At 28.7% G+C, this 15,119-nt stretch overlaps 1 long non-coding RNA gene across 1 annotated transcript; it reads right to left on the minus strand.

Moving 5' to 3' along the window:
* Nucleotides 1-3,664: 3,664 nt before the first annotated feature.
* On the minus strand, nt 3,665-6,897 carry LOC147811824 (uncharacterized). Its single transcript, XR_015433146.1, has 2 exons — nt 6,441-6,897; nt 3,665-4,185 (listed from the first exon to the last, which is right to left on the minus strand). It is a non-coding gene; the product is annotated as an uncharacterized LOC147811824 (long non-coding RNA).
* Nucleotides 6,898-15,119: the final 8,222 nt, after the last annotated feature.

Here is a 15,119-nt window from a genome sequence, read left to right on the forward strand (position 1 = left end):
ATAAACATTTAGATCTCTTGGTGAACAGAAGTGATTTTTTTAATCATCAATTTTTTAAATAACATTTATATTCTTAATACATTATATTGTTCAAACAAATTTGATGAGTTCTCAACCATAATTTAAAATTTTCGCTAATAATAGCAGTACTGAAAAATAACTTTAAGTTAGGGATACAAAAATATTTAAAGGAAAACAATTCGCGATCGCAACGAACTATAGGGGGCGTTGTTGTATGAGACGCTTACCTGCGATTTCTATATGAACCGTCATTCAGTTACTCTGGAGACGTCGTTAATGTAGCGTGTAGCATTGCAACGTTCCTTCTTTAATGTGGCTTATTAAATTTAAAAAAGAAAAATGCTTGATCTTCTTTCTTATACAACCGAAAACAAAATGGTATCTCTTTTTATTAGAGAAGGAACATCCAAAACACATCGGAAAAATATTCGTACATTAACAGAAAAAAATATGTATATTCTTATAAGAGTTAAAACCTAATGCCCGAGAAATAGTATTACTAAATTTAATGATATAACATGAAAGGCCCATTTAAACTTTACATTCTATAGTTTTAAGAATCATATTAGTTCAAAAATTAAAATGAACAAAAAGTATACATAAGCCTCATAATTTTATGAAATTTAATTTTGTAAACAACGTTTTTTGACAACAATTTTTATCAAAAAATTTCAAGTTTCAATAAAAATCATTATTTAGAAACTAAGAAACGTAAAATAAAGAATGCTGACGAAACAAAAAAAAAAAAAAAAAAGACAATTCTTTTTTGTCGCCATTTTTAGTGCTACGAATATTCGTCTTTGGGATTTGCCAAAAACAAAACAAGATGCAATTTTATTTTTTCAGGAGGGAAATATTTTACCGAAAAAACGAAAATGTACCAATTCCCACAACATAAAACTTTATCTTGGTAAACGTACGTTTTGGAAATGTTATTTCATTTGGAATCTTATTCATCAGAGTTCATATGGCGATATGATTGTTTTGAATCTATGCTAAACTCTATATCGGCTCATTTTCCACCGAAATCCGATTAACTATTTTGATTTTAAATAAAGTGTTTTATTTTATGAATTGTCGCAAAAATTTTAAGCGTAGATTAGCGGCACTTAAAAACCGGCAAATCTGTAGCGGCGGTGGCGTTAATACGTTAGTACCGAATTTTTATTCCATACTTTTCTGAATCATATTACTTCAAACATTGGAATATACAAGAAGTATACATAAACACATAATGTTATACCATTTAATTTTTCAAAAAAAGTATTTTGAGAACAATTTTTATCAAAAAATTATAGACTAAAAAACGGAAAATAAAGAATTCTTAGGATAAAAAAACGATTTTAAGAATTCTTTACATTGAAATAAAAACTTTCATATTGTTTCTTTTTTTATTATTCTTATAGTTCTTAATCAAACGTAAAAACCCATTCTGTAGTGTAGAGAACCATCATCAAATGAAAAAAAAATATTTACAAGCAAATTTTTTATTGTAAAAATCATTGCACTTACCTGATTTATGATTCCCGGAGAATTCCAAAATGATAAGTTCCTTGTTTGAAAACTTTATTCTCAAATAATAGATACATAGTTTATACCTTCATTACTTTTAGATAACATACTACACAGCAAAATTTTATAATTGATCCCAAGTAGCACATAACATTAGATAATATCAGAAAAGCGGCAAAATCTAACGTTATATTACACAACTTGTAATATTAGAAAGATATAAAAGGTCGCTGTTTGCTCAGCCTTTTATAATATTAGATTCAATGCAAACTAATATTATCTAGCGTTCGCTATAATATTCTTTTGCGTTAGTTTTGATGCTATATAATATTAGATTTTGTATTTTCTGATATTATTCTGCTTTTTATTTTTTTGGAGTAAGCAAGAGGAAAATATGGATGGTAGTAGAATAATTCGACGATACAATTTTACTTAATTTTCTGTATTGTTGTGAAGCAGTAAAACATAGAACAGTAGTTTTATGTCATTCCATGCATTATTTACTTAGCAATACAGAAATACTAAACAAAATTATATTAGCAAATTCTGCTACCTTCCATTTTTCTCCTCTTTACTCCAAAGTATATCTTATGTTCAGCTGATTTTTTTTAATATTTCAAACTTAATTAGGAAATATTTTGTTGCAACTTTTATTGATATTTTTTTTCCATTTCTTCATACAATGGGTATTAAAGCAAATTTTATATCATTAATAATTTTCAAGTCTCAATTTAAAATGTACTCTTAATTTTTTTTTTTTTTTTTTTTAAAAAAGAGCCTATTTTATCAAAAGCTCAATTGAATTTGTTAGTTTGCAATATATTTTAAAATTTGTAATTTAAGCCATTTGTAATTTTACAATTATCAATCATTATTTATATTCTGAAATTGTAAATTAAGAAAACCACACTACATAATTGCTAAGTTAAATTTACATTTAAATTGAGTTGAAAATTTACCTGAATTTTTTTTTCTACTAGTATATAACTAAGTTATTCATTTCCAAAAATATTAAAATAAAATTATATCTCAAATTTTTAAATTGTTATTTTTTGTAATAACTGACACAATAAAGAAAATTGAAAATTATTCAAATTACTTACTTGCATAAATTATTTCACTTCTATCATTGAAATTAAACTGAGAAATACTTACGTAACTTTATCCTTTTACAATCTGAAATTTTACTTACGAAACACAAGAAACAAAACCTAAGGGCACTTGTAGAAATAATATCAGGGAGTGGAAACAAAAAAAGCCTTTATGAATTTTAATTAAAAAAATTTGCAATTATTTTTTTGTAATGTAAAAATAATTTTACATTGGGACATCAGAAATTTTTAACGATTCAATAATTAGTTAAAGGTACTATGTACTTTTATTTACTTGAAGTTTAGATAACATTTATATGTCAAGACCAAAAAAAAAATTAGTAAATATTGTATTTTATCACAATTAAATTTTCACAAACATTTAATTGCATACAAGAATGAGACGAAAAAACATAACATACTTTTTTACTATAAGTTGCTTTTGTATTGATCCAAATTTGACTGCCATCAGTTACTTTTTCAAAACCCTGCTATCACAAAATTTTTCTTTAAAATCAACTAATTCCTTGTTTGTATTTCGCTGATAAGAGTTTATGCTTCATGAACATAGTAAAAACAAACATAACATTATAGGCAAATGTCTTGAAGGAGACTTTAAGAAAAAAAAAAAGAAGATGCAATTCTACACGTTTTCACAAAGAATATACAAGACCTTAGAGATGAAAGTTTGAGCAATATTCTTTTAGGAATTTTAATCATGATATAAATGTTATTCAGTCAAAAGAACTTTTCACGATTATAATTATTTTACAATAATATGATTTTAAACATGATAAAAATAAAAAAGCATAAATTCTTGTCTCAAATTTCAAATAAATAATTATGTGAAAATTTCCAAAATTAAAATAATAAACTCAATGTTGATGATGAAAATCCTCAAGAGTTTCAGTTATACTTTAAAATCAGCATTAAAAAAAAATTGCTTCCAATATCATACCGAAAGATTAAAAAAAAATTTTTTTTAAATATTCAACTGTTACAGTAATTAAGAAAAAAGAAATCCATAATAAATATAACTATTTCACAGCATAATACTTTTATTTAAAAACAAAACACACTGTAATATAAATTTCATCCAATTGTAAATGTAATACATTACCTTTATTGTTCAAAATTAACGTTGACAACTTTGTGGTAAAACAAAAGTTAAAAATACTTAATTGTTATTAATAAAATCATTTTCTTTTCATAACTTTAAACTGTTTGATACAGTTTGAGTTCTAATTATTACTCTATATTTGCTTGAAAATATATTTCCAAGTGGTCGTTAAATGCTTTTATGAAAAATTCAGCAACAGTTTTTGTATGCACCACAAAAAAACAGGGATGAACTTCACAAGTTTCCCTCTTTCTCCAAACTTCAACATGACAGCATCTTTCTTCAACGTGATGACTTAAATGGTAGATTTAAAGTGGGCCTTGCTGAATAATCACTGTTAAAATCATTCGCAGTAAGGATCGAACTTAATATTCCATCAGAGTGTGCCATTTCCATTTGTAGTGTCTTGATAGTAGATTTCCTTGAAGATGAAAAGCTATACTGAAATTTAAAAAGAAAATACATCAGATTTTGCAATGGAAAAAAAAAATTATAACTATTAAACATTGAATATTTATTTGATACTTTAATTATTTAATTTGAAAATGTTTTTCAGAAATTGTAATATCCTTTACAATGAAATTAAATGGTTTAATTGCGGTATCGATACCAGCGTAAAAAAAATTTCTTTAGTGTCACACAAAAAATAACAGTGTGAGAAGGAGATCAACAAAAAGAATTTAGCTCATAAGCACTCCCAAGCAAACTATCATATATTTAAAAAATACAAAAAAATCAAATTGCAAAACCTTTCAACTTCTTTTATTAGAACAGAAAATAACTACTCGCTATGTGGCAAATCAACAAAAAGAGTGCCGAAAAATATTAAATAAACAAATGCTTATTTTAAAAATCGTATAAGTACATAAATGTAAAAAGATACTATGAGAATTCAAAATCATCAATTTATGGTTGAAAAACACAGGTAGAATGAGAATTCTTTAACAATTCACATATTTCAAAGTTGTAACATATATATTAATTATATTTTGCCCTCCCTATTAATATGTTTACATAACGTTCTTTAAAAGTCAATATGCATAATATTTATATTTTATTGTTTAGTTAAATTTTTAATCTCAGATCTCATAAGCACTAATAGAAATTTATTTAAAAACTTCATTAAACAATAATTATTTATTAGACTAATTATTATTGTAATAATTATTTAATAAATATTTATTAACTAAAAGAAACATTACAGAATAGGACAAACTCGAAAGGTATAACTCCGGGCAAACATATACATATTTTTTAAAAAAAAATTGCAAGTTTAAAATCTATTTGGCGATTGCAGTTGGCGGGACAGATCACGATACTGAAATATCTCCAAGAAATTTAAATAAAAATGTTTAATTCTTTTTTTTACAATATTTTAGACATGAAATTCTAATACAGTAACAATATTGTTTGTATTGAATGTTAAACATTCTAGAATGTAATGGTTTAAACTGAGCTAAAAGTAGCAGATCATTAATTTTCTAATTGTTTTAACTTGGCTAATTTGTTTACAGACAACTATTTTTATCTTTTTCATTGTTGCAGAAAAACTTTGTCAGGGTTAAATTACTTAGCAAACATTGTTTTACAAGCATATTTTGAACCAATTACATTACTTATTATTTATATTTAAAAAAGTGGTGAAAAGTGTTAAATAAACAATTGCTTATTTTCTTCCATTGTATAATTTAAAATCTGATTAATGTAAAAGAACATCAATGTAAAAAGATACTATGAGAATTTAAAATCATCAATTCATGGTTGAAAAAATCATATAGAAGGAGAATTCTCTAACAATTCACATAATTCAAAGTTGTAAATATATAAAATATAGTTCGCCCCTTCCCCCAAATATTTTGACATAGCATTCTTTAAAAGTCAGTATGCATATGCATGTTGGGTATACCCAACATTTGTCAAATATTTTTTTCTTATAGTTTAACTAAATTTTTACAGCATTAGATTGTTTCTAACAGGAATTTATTTAAAAAATATAATTTAATCAAAGCTCTACATTCACCATAAACACCATTTTGAATAGACCATATTATTGCTCATTTTTTAATCATTTACAAATTAATATAAATAATGATACATCAAAAACATACAGATTAGCCTATATTCAAATAAAAATCAGTCTATATTTAAAGAAAAATGCTTAATTGATTGTTGTACAATATTTTAATCATGAAATTTTAATATGCTAGTAATATTGTTTGTATTAAACATTCTACAATATAATGGTTTTAACTGCGCTAAAAGTAGCAGATTATATATAGATATATATTTCTTACTTAACACGGCTAATTTATTTACAGACCATTACTTTTGCCTTTTTCATTTTTGCAGAAAAACAGTGCTTATTACTTACAGCTAGACAATACGTTTCAACAAAGAAGTCAACAACTACGAATGAACAATAATAATCACAATATAAAATATTTACTGACCTTATTGAATACATGATCAATAAATTAATTCTTAAATGTTTTAATTTAGCGGTGAAGTTTATTAAGTAGGTACACTGAATGTTTCTACAACATCTACAATCTCAAACATATCGTGCTTTAAATTACTTTTCTAGCTGATTTTTAACTCAAGGAAAAAACATTACCAACATAACTACGATACTAATTTATCATGTAACCATCATTGACATTTATAAAGTTTACAAAAAACTACTAAATTATAAATACCTTAAATAGTAGAAACGAAAGCTCATGAGCGGAAAAAAGATCGCCATCTTGTCGTCTTGTAAACAAGCAGAAGGAGCAGCAGACAACTCAACAGAAACAGTTGAAAAAGTTTTTCGAGTTTAATCGTTCGCAAACTACCACTCATATTATCTGCCATAAAATAACATTGGCTGAAAATGATATTTTAAGTAATATTTAATGTATCGTTTTCTTTCATAAATAAATGTTTATTTATTAATAATATGGGATAACCTTTCGCAAAAATGTCGCGCTGGACCAAAAGTAATGAAATAGATGATAATTTTGAAAGTTCGAATGTTAGATCGAATACTTTTTAATTTTATATAATATTAGCTCTAATATTAGAAGATGAGATTCAATAGTATTGCGTTTTCTAGCACGGCAGTATTATATTACATCTTTCTAATATTAGATCATATCTTTTTGCTACCTGGGATATGAATTTGAATATGTAGCTAAAAACAGAATAGCTGAATTCTAGTTGAACTTATTCTTTCAAAATTAAAAAAAACTTACCAAGAAAACGATTTAAATTAATTAAGAATCAGCAGAAATGGCACTATTTCAAGTAACTTGGATAATTTTTTATTGTTGTTTTCCGAATTATATGGATACAGAAATATATACTATTCTATAACTATTACAATTCTGTATGTTCTGAATTCATATTTATTCACTGGAATGACGAAAGCAATGTTGACTTCACTTTAATTTGTAATGAATTGAAGACAGAAGAAATGCATTTTACCTTAATACACACATCTGTAACAGTATCCGAAATCGGAAGTCATCAGTTGCAAGTTTGTTGATAATAGAAATTAAAAATTATTGAAGAATTTTTCTTCAAATGTTTGGCGTGTTCTGTTCCTGAAAGATTTACTAATATTCTGGAGATTTTTTTCAAGTTCTTCGGCCTTTTCCTTAGGGAAATTTTGTTTCCTATTTGCTGCTAAAAAATGGCGTCTGATTCAGTCAATGACTTTGATGGAACTAAATGAAAACGTGATAAATTAATGTCCGATATTTACAGGCTCCCGCTAGACGGCGTACTCGAGCGTTGCGATCGCGAATACCTTTTCGACTTTTGTTAATTTTATGCTGATGACAGCCTAAACAATAAGGAAATGAATGGGGGAAAACTGGATCCTACCACGTGATTTTCTGGCCAATAAAAATGAGCCGACAACAATGGAAAACTGCGACACCATCATTAGAATTTTATATATAGTAAGATAACTAAAACAAATTTTTACTTAAAACTCACCAGAATTACATAATAACGTTAGTATCTTATGAAATACGGCAGATTTGAGCTCAGAAATTATCTAACTGATTTCTTTTATTGAAAACAAAATTATCCGTTTGAAACTATCGCCTCGCAGAATAACATGTAGTGAGCAACTGCAAACTTTCTAACCGGAACTTGAGCAGGCATACGAGGGTTGCTATTTATATTTCTGGCCTTGGCAACAGTAAGTGTTGCTAGGCGACCGCAGACGATTTTAATCGAAAGTTTGATATTTTTAAACATAAATTCAGCAGACGATTTACCATTATAGCTTCATTTGTGTTGTTGACAGTAAATTGAAAAGTTCTTCTCTTTCAAAAAATGGAATTGAATCGTGAACATTTTCGTGCCATTATTTTTCATAACTTTCGACGTGGATTGTCAAGACAAGAGTGCTTCGATGAACTTAATTCTTTATTCAACGATAAAGCGCCATCCTACAGCACTGTAAAAAATTGGTATAACGAATTTAATCGTGGTCGATGTACGATCCAGGAGAATCCCGTGCAGGTTGTCCAAAATCCGTTGTGCCAGAAAAGATCGATGCTGTGCGTGAACTGATAAAGCAAGATCGTCATGTGACATACCGTGAGATAGAGGCGTCTTTGGACATTAGTATGACTAGCATCAATAAAATATTGCATGAACATTTGAGCGTAAAAAAAATTTGTTCGCGTTGGATCCCGCATAATCTGACAAACGCTCAAAAAAAGGCTCGTGTCGATTGGTGCAAGGAAATGTTGGAAAAATACGTTCAAAGTACATCAAAGGCTGTGTATAACATCTACACAGGTGACGAATCATGGATCTATGCATATGAGCCGGAAACAAAACAGCAATCAACTGTATGGGTCTTCCAAGACGAGGCAAAACCAACAAAAGTTGTTCGAGGAAGAAGCACATCGAAACAAATGATTGCCTGTCTCTTCGGCATTAACGGTCATGTGGCAACAGTGGCGTTAGAGCAACGCAGTACGGTCAATTCTGAATGGTACACGACTATTTGTTTGCCAGAAATCATCGGAGAAATTCGAAAAAAGCAGACCAGGCGAATCATTCTTCATCATGACAATGCGAGCTCTCACACATCGACTCAAACAAAGGCATTTCTGACGGAGCGAAAGATCGAACTGATGGGTCATCCACCGTACAGCCCTGATTTGGCACCCAATGACTTCTTCTTATTCCCACACATCAAAAATAAATTACGTGGACAACGATTTTCGATCCCCGAAGAAGCGGTTAATGCATTCAAAAGGCATGTTTTGGAGTTACCTCAATCGGACTGGAAAAAGTGCTTTGAAAATTGGTTCAAACGCATGCAAAAGTGTATTGATCATCATGGAGAATATTTTGAAATACAATAAAACCGATTTCGATCCTACATATTTGTTTTTTCATTATTAGGCCAGAAATATAAATAGCAACCCTCGTACAGCTCGAGATTGTTAATGTTTACATTTCTTCTGAAAACACCATCCATAACCAGATTCAAACAAACAAGTTATTTTCTCCTATAGATATGCATACTAAAGCTGTCAAGGTAAATATAGATAAAGCAGAGTATTTTGAAGTTTTGTGCATTTTCCTATCATAAAAAGAAATCGACTAATTTATAAACCAGTGGTTTCCAACTGGCGGCCCGCAAACTAAAAAATATTTGTTGTCATTTTTTTTGAAGAAAATTTTCATAAAAATTTACATGGGCATTAAAGTACTTTTCTTCGTTAAAAAAAAGACTACTTTCTTTGTTTTTCTGAAATTTAACGTACCAATGGTGCAAAAAAATTTATTTCTTAGTTAAAAATCTACTTCTTATATTAATTTGTAATTCAATACTTTTGGTTTGTACAACTTGATAAACATCTGACAGAAATATTTAATGTTCTTTCAAACATAAAAGAATCCTGCATAAAATTTTGATAAAGTTGCAACTTTAACTGGTGTTTTAAATTTCGGACCCCGGTTGGTAAGTTGGAAAACTCAGTTATAGACATACCACACGTAGAGATACTCGGGTATCGTCCAAGGTATGTGAACAAATATTTTATGTTTTTGAACAAGGATGATAATCGTATCGATGTCATTAAATTGATTTTTAGGTTTTGTTTCTTACCAAATAAAAGAAGTAGGAAAAAGTATTTTAGGCCAATTGTTTTTTAATGAGAAGCTTGAGAAAGTATTAAAAATTGGCATTTACGATGGGGGATGTTTGAACCCCTCTAAATCCCTCCCTTACCTACGACCCTCAACGGATTTTAAGGAACCTTATAGTTTCAGGACTTAATCTTAAATATGTTAATTAATTCCGATGATATTTTAGGTTATGAAATCAGATACAAAAAACTATTTTCTCTGAATAAACATATTTTTTCCCCGACAGATTTGGAATACTGATCTTCGAAATATGGTGAAAGGCTGGGGCAGTTGCAATATGGAAAAATATGGCCCTAATAATAAATGCAGGAGAGCGATTAAAAGTTCGGACTAATGTCGTTATGTCTCGAGAACTTGATAAACGAATCAAGAAATTTTTGCACACAATGATAAAATTCATTTATCCGAATATAATTTCATGTAAAATAATAATTATTGTAATTTACTTTTTCTAATGAAGATAATTTGAATTGTGAGGTATTATATTTTTAAATGACAAAATTTAAATGAAATAGGTGAAATAGTTCTCGAGAAATCAAGTTTAAATATATATAGAATTTGTTAACTTTGAAACTATATTTGATCTATTTCGTTCAAATTTTGTTATTTAAAATTTCATACTTTAAAATAGTGTAAACATTTGTCTACATTACAACATAGAAATTTTTTTACTATTATTAGATAAAATAAAAATTATAAAAATTGTTTGCAAATAAAATTATCTTCAGATTAACAAATTTTATAATTGTGCACAAAAATCTTTTGATTTGTTTAAAAATTTCTTGATGTTTAGCGTAATATGTGAAAAAAAGTGAAATTAACATTAAGGGGTTCAAACTTTTGACTGTCCTCCTGCCTAAACTATATTTGATTGTATTTTCCAAATTCTGGCTAACTAACATTGAGGGTCAGAATTTCAAATCCGCTCAAAAAAGATATTTTATTCAGAGAAAGTGCGATTTAGTGTCAAATATTGTAATTTATTGTGTGAGCATAAATAAATTAGTACATATTATAAGAATTGTCCCTAGAACCCATTCATATTCCATCATAGTCCGTGAAAATCTGACTATTTAAAATAAAAAGTTGTTCAGAGTGTTCACTTTTCTATTTTGCGCACACCTCAGAAAATATTGAAATATTCTATTTTCAAAAAAAAAAAAAAAAAAAAAAAAAAAAAAGCTTTCTATTTTTTTCTTTATGTTATGGTTTACAATTTTATAAGTTTTAATACTTACAAAAATATTGAATTTATCAGCTGTAGTATTTTTATTATTATTTTCATAGTTAAATTTTTAATTGTAGTGTTTTGATAAAGAAAATTTCAAGTTCTACATTATTTTTCAAGTTAAAATACGCATGAAAACAATATTTTGAATATTATTAAAACCTGTTTCGTATAAACTGAAAAAACATTTGCTCAAAGTTAGCTAATTTAACAAGCTGATAATTTCTCCATATTTTAATAACTTATGTATTATAATTTTATATTTTGATAACTTTTTAAATTACTTTAATAGTGATGATTTTTGAATTGTTATGTTTTCTTTAAATATAAAGAGCATAGGAAACAGATTAAAATAGTCGTAATATGAATAATGGAGTACACAGTTAAGAGTGAAATTATTAATCACTTTCAGTTACATGCATTTACTTTATTAAAGCATTTCGAATCTATTTTAAAAATCATAATTGAAAATAATATAAAATTTCTCAAGATAATATTAGATAATTTATGCATTTAAAAAAATCCTAAAGACAATTAGAAATACTAATTAAATCGCTAATCTATTTTAACTATTAATTATTTTAAATTTACTATTATTAATTTAATTTGTAGTATTGGCGATCGAAATGGGCTGCAGGTGGTGTAGAGCAGAACTCTCTACCTATGGCAACACTTCACATGCTTTCCACATTAGCGTGTGGAAAGTCATAGAGAAATGAAGTATGTTAGTCTCTCTTTTGATTTTCATATAGATTGAAATCTTTTAACTTGGAAAACTATATGGAACTGAAAACTACATTAAACATAGTTCTAAAGAAAAGTATCACGGAAATTTTAAAAAATATCTTTATTAAATAAAAAGGGAAAATATCGTAGTATATTCCTATGGATGATGTTTTCAGTAGAAAGGCAAACAATAACAATCTCGAGCTCGGCACCTACTCTAATTCCGGTTAAAAAGTTTGCAGCTGCTTACTACATGTTATTCTGATAGGCGATGTTTTCAAACGGATAATTTTGTTTTCAATAAAAGAAATAAATTAGATAATTTCTGAGCTCAAATCTGCCGTATTTCATAAGATATTAATGTTATTATGTAATTCTGGGGAGTTTGGAGTGAAAATTTGTTTTAGTTATTTTGTTATTTATTATTAAAAAAGGTGATATGGTTGCTAGATTTTGAAAAACTCGCTTTTTTGGCAGTCTTGATTTGGCCTTTTTCCATAAGTTTATTACTGTTTGTTCGTGTTGCAAGCTGTGCACCATCGTATGTTAGTGTGAGCATATTGTTCGAGGAGAAAGATTAATTTACACATTATAATTCAGGTTTAAATTTGAAAGTTGGCATATATTATTGACACGTTGTGAGTCAAATGGCTTTGAAATACACTGAGATCAGTAACCCGGAAGTATAGAGCTTCCATATTCGCACTGGTGACACCCTTTACACAGAAGTGAACTAGTCACGTGACCTCAGTTCGCACCGTTTAGGAACGATCGATGCGGTTAGATCCAGTTCTGGTTGCTATTAGCATGTGTTTTTATTTCCTTCTGCGCATCCTAAAAATGTATATTAATAACTGTGGCTACGGAGCTTCCTATATATGAGCTTATCAAAATATATGATAGCAATAATTTAATAAGATTACAAAGATTTTGTTAAATATTCTTTCCCAAACCATAGAAACAAATAAATTTTCTCAGAAAGTTTTACTATTTCGTTTTCACCTTTTACCTGATGCGTTTAGAAGATTCGCACCCACCAGGGCCGGATTTACGTATAAGCTAAATAAGCTGTAGCTTGGGGCCCCGAGATGGCAAGGGCCCCCAGATTCAACTTTTTCCTTCGGAGCTGGAGCCCTCTGAAGTCTAAAATACATTTTTTTTTCTTTTTTACATTGGTGAACGCTTTTCAAAATCTAATAGAAGTGTTTACAAATATAAAATAATTGTTACTCTTCACTTTTCTAACCAAAAGAGCAATAAAAAGGCCTGTTGACTGATGAAAATATCCTGTAGCTTTCGTAGCTACCAGTGATGGGAGTAGTCACTGGATCCTAGAAAGCGGTACTCTAGACCAGTGGTGCGCAAACTAGGGGTCGCGACCCCTATGGGGGTCGCCAGAAGTTTTTTGGGGGTCGCCAAATTTTCATGAAATGCATTATCCCTGCATGCTGCATACCATACAGTGTACATATAAAGAGTGAAGTGCCGTCACTCACTGTTTAATTGCAATTTCATGCCGTCCACTCTTTCTTTGACCGTAATGCGTAATATATGTAAAGTGTGAAGACGCAAGTTTTTCACTCCGGTAGATAGCGCCCTCTTCGCCAGTTTTACTGAAAAGTGCCTATTTGACTAGACGTTAACCGCAGGGAAAGGGCAAAAATTCGCTTCCGTGATCAGCCAATCAGATGGCGAGGTATGCGGTGTATCTGATAGTCAGAGTGAAGACGTGAAATGTTCGCATGAAGTTGTGGCATGTAGAAAGTGGCCTGCAATTGTTTTAGTTTATCCTCGAGTTTTATCATGTGACGTTGTGTAATTTTAATTTTTTATATTTTTATCGGGCTTTGCTACTCTTTGTTATTTGCTTTAGTTTAAATAATTTAGCCCCCATCTTCGTAATGGATAAATGGGTAATACGTACACCAGGTACATCTTCAACTAACAAACGAACAAATACTGATGAGGAGTCGCAAAATACTGAACTAAATGCCCGATCTAAAAATATAAGAAAATACAATGAGGAATTTATTAAGTATGGTTTTAAATTTTGTGTTGTTGATGATGAAGAACGCCCGATATGTGTCATTTGCAACAAAAAATTAGCAAATGAGAGCATGAAGCCAGCTAAATTAAAAAGGCACCTGGAAACTAAACATAAAGAACTTCAAAATAAACATGCCGATTTTTTTCAAAGACGAGCTGAAAATCTGGAAATTCAAAGTGCACATTTAAAGAAATTTACAACAATACCTCAGAAAGCATTACGAGCTTCTTTAGAAGTTTCTTATCTAATAGGAAAACAATGTGCGGCGACTGAACTTAACTTAATCGTAACCGCGACAGTTACGATCTATAACTGTCTCTGTCCAGGGCCGCCTCGAAAGAAGGAGGAGTTATAGTTGAGGGGGCCACGGCACTCGTTTTCTGACGTCACGCATTACGATCCAGATACGTTTCTTCACTTTTTCTTTAGTAGTTTGAATGAAGTCAAAAAGAGATAGCTTTATTCATAAAATTTCAAGCTCTGCTAGAAAGGGATTCTTCGTTTTAACAAAAACATTGTATTTACTTAGAAATAATTTCAAAAGAATATTAATTTAGTTATTTTTATGTGAAGTAGTGCAAAAAAATAACTTTTTCATCTATCTGAATATTTATAAGTTATCAGTTAAGTTGACTTAAAACGAATTTCAAGTAATTTTTTAAAATATCTCTTCTGCCTAAATTACGTGACATTAATTAGAATTTAATTTATTCTAATTAAACATAATTTATTTTGTGCATGTATTCCAGCTTCTTTTGCATCTTAAATTACCAAACCTTTAACCTCATAAAATTTAGTGCAAATGAAATTATCATCCATAAGAAAAGTTGAATCTGAATGTATAGAGAGATAACTAGCCAATTTAATAAATGTTATGAGTTTCGTTAAAACATTTTAATTACAGATGGTAAATATTTCTTCTCCAAGTTAATTAAAAAAAAAAATAAAAATGTGATTTAGCTATGATGTTGCTTAACAATTATTTATTGCAAATTATATTTTAAATCCATATAAGTTGAACAACCAACTACACTTTTTATGATTCAACTAAATCTTCATTCAATCTATTGATATTTACTAATAGGAAGTTTTGAACCAAATAATTGGAATACTTTCAGGTAGGAGACTAGTCACATAAAAAAAAAAGAATAAAAAATAAATAAAAATAAATAAAAAATAAATAAATAAAAATACAGACAAGATATGAAAAAT

This window comes from Parasteatoda tepidariorum, chromosome 4 (assembly GCF_982258835.1).
Source record: "Parasteatoda tepidariorum strain Cologne lab strain chromosome 4, Ptep-v5.0, whole genome shotgun sequence".
Taxonomy (NCBI): Eukaryota; Metazoa; Arthropoda; class Arachnida; order Araneae; family Theridiidae; genus Parasteatoda; species Parasteatoda tepidariorum.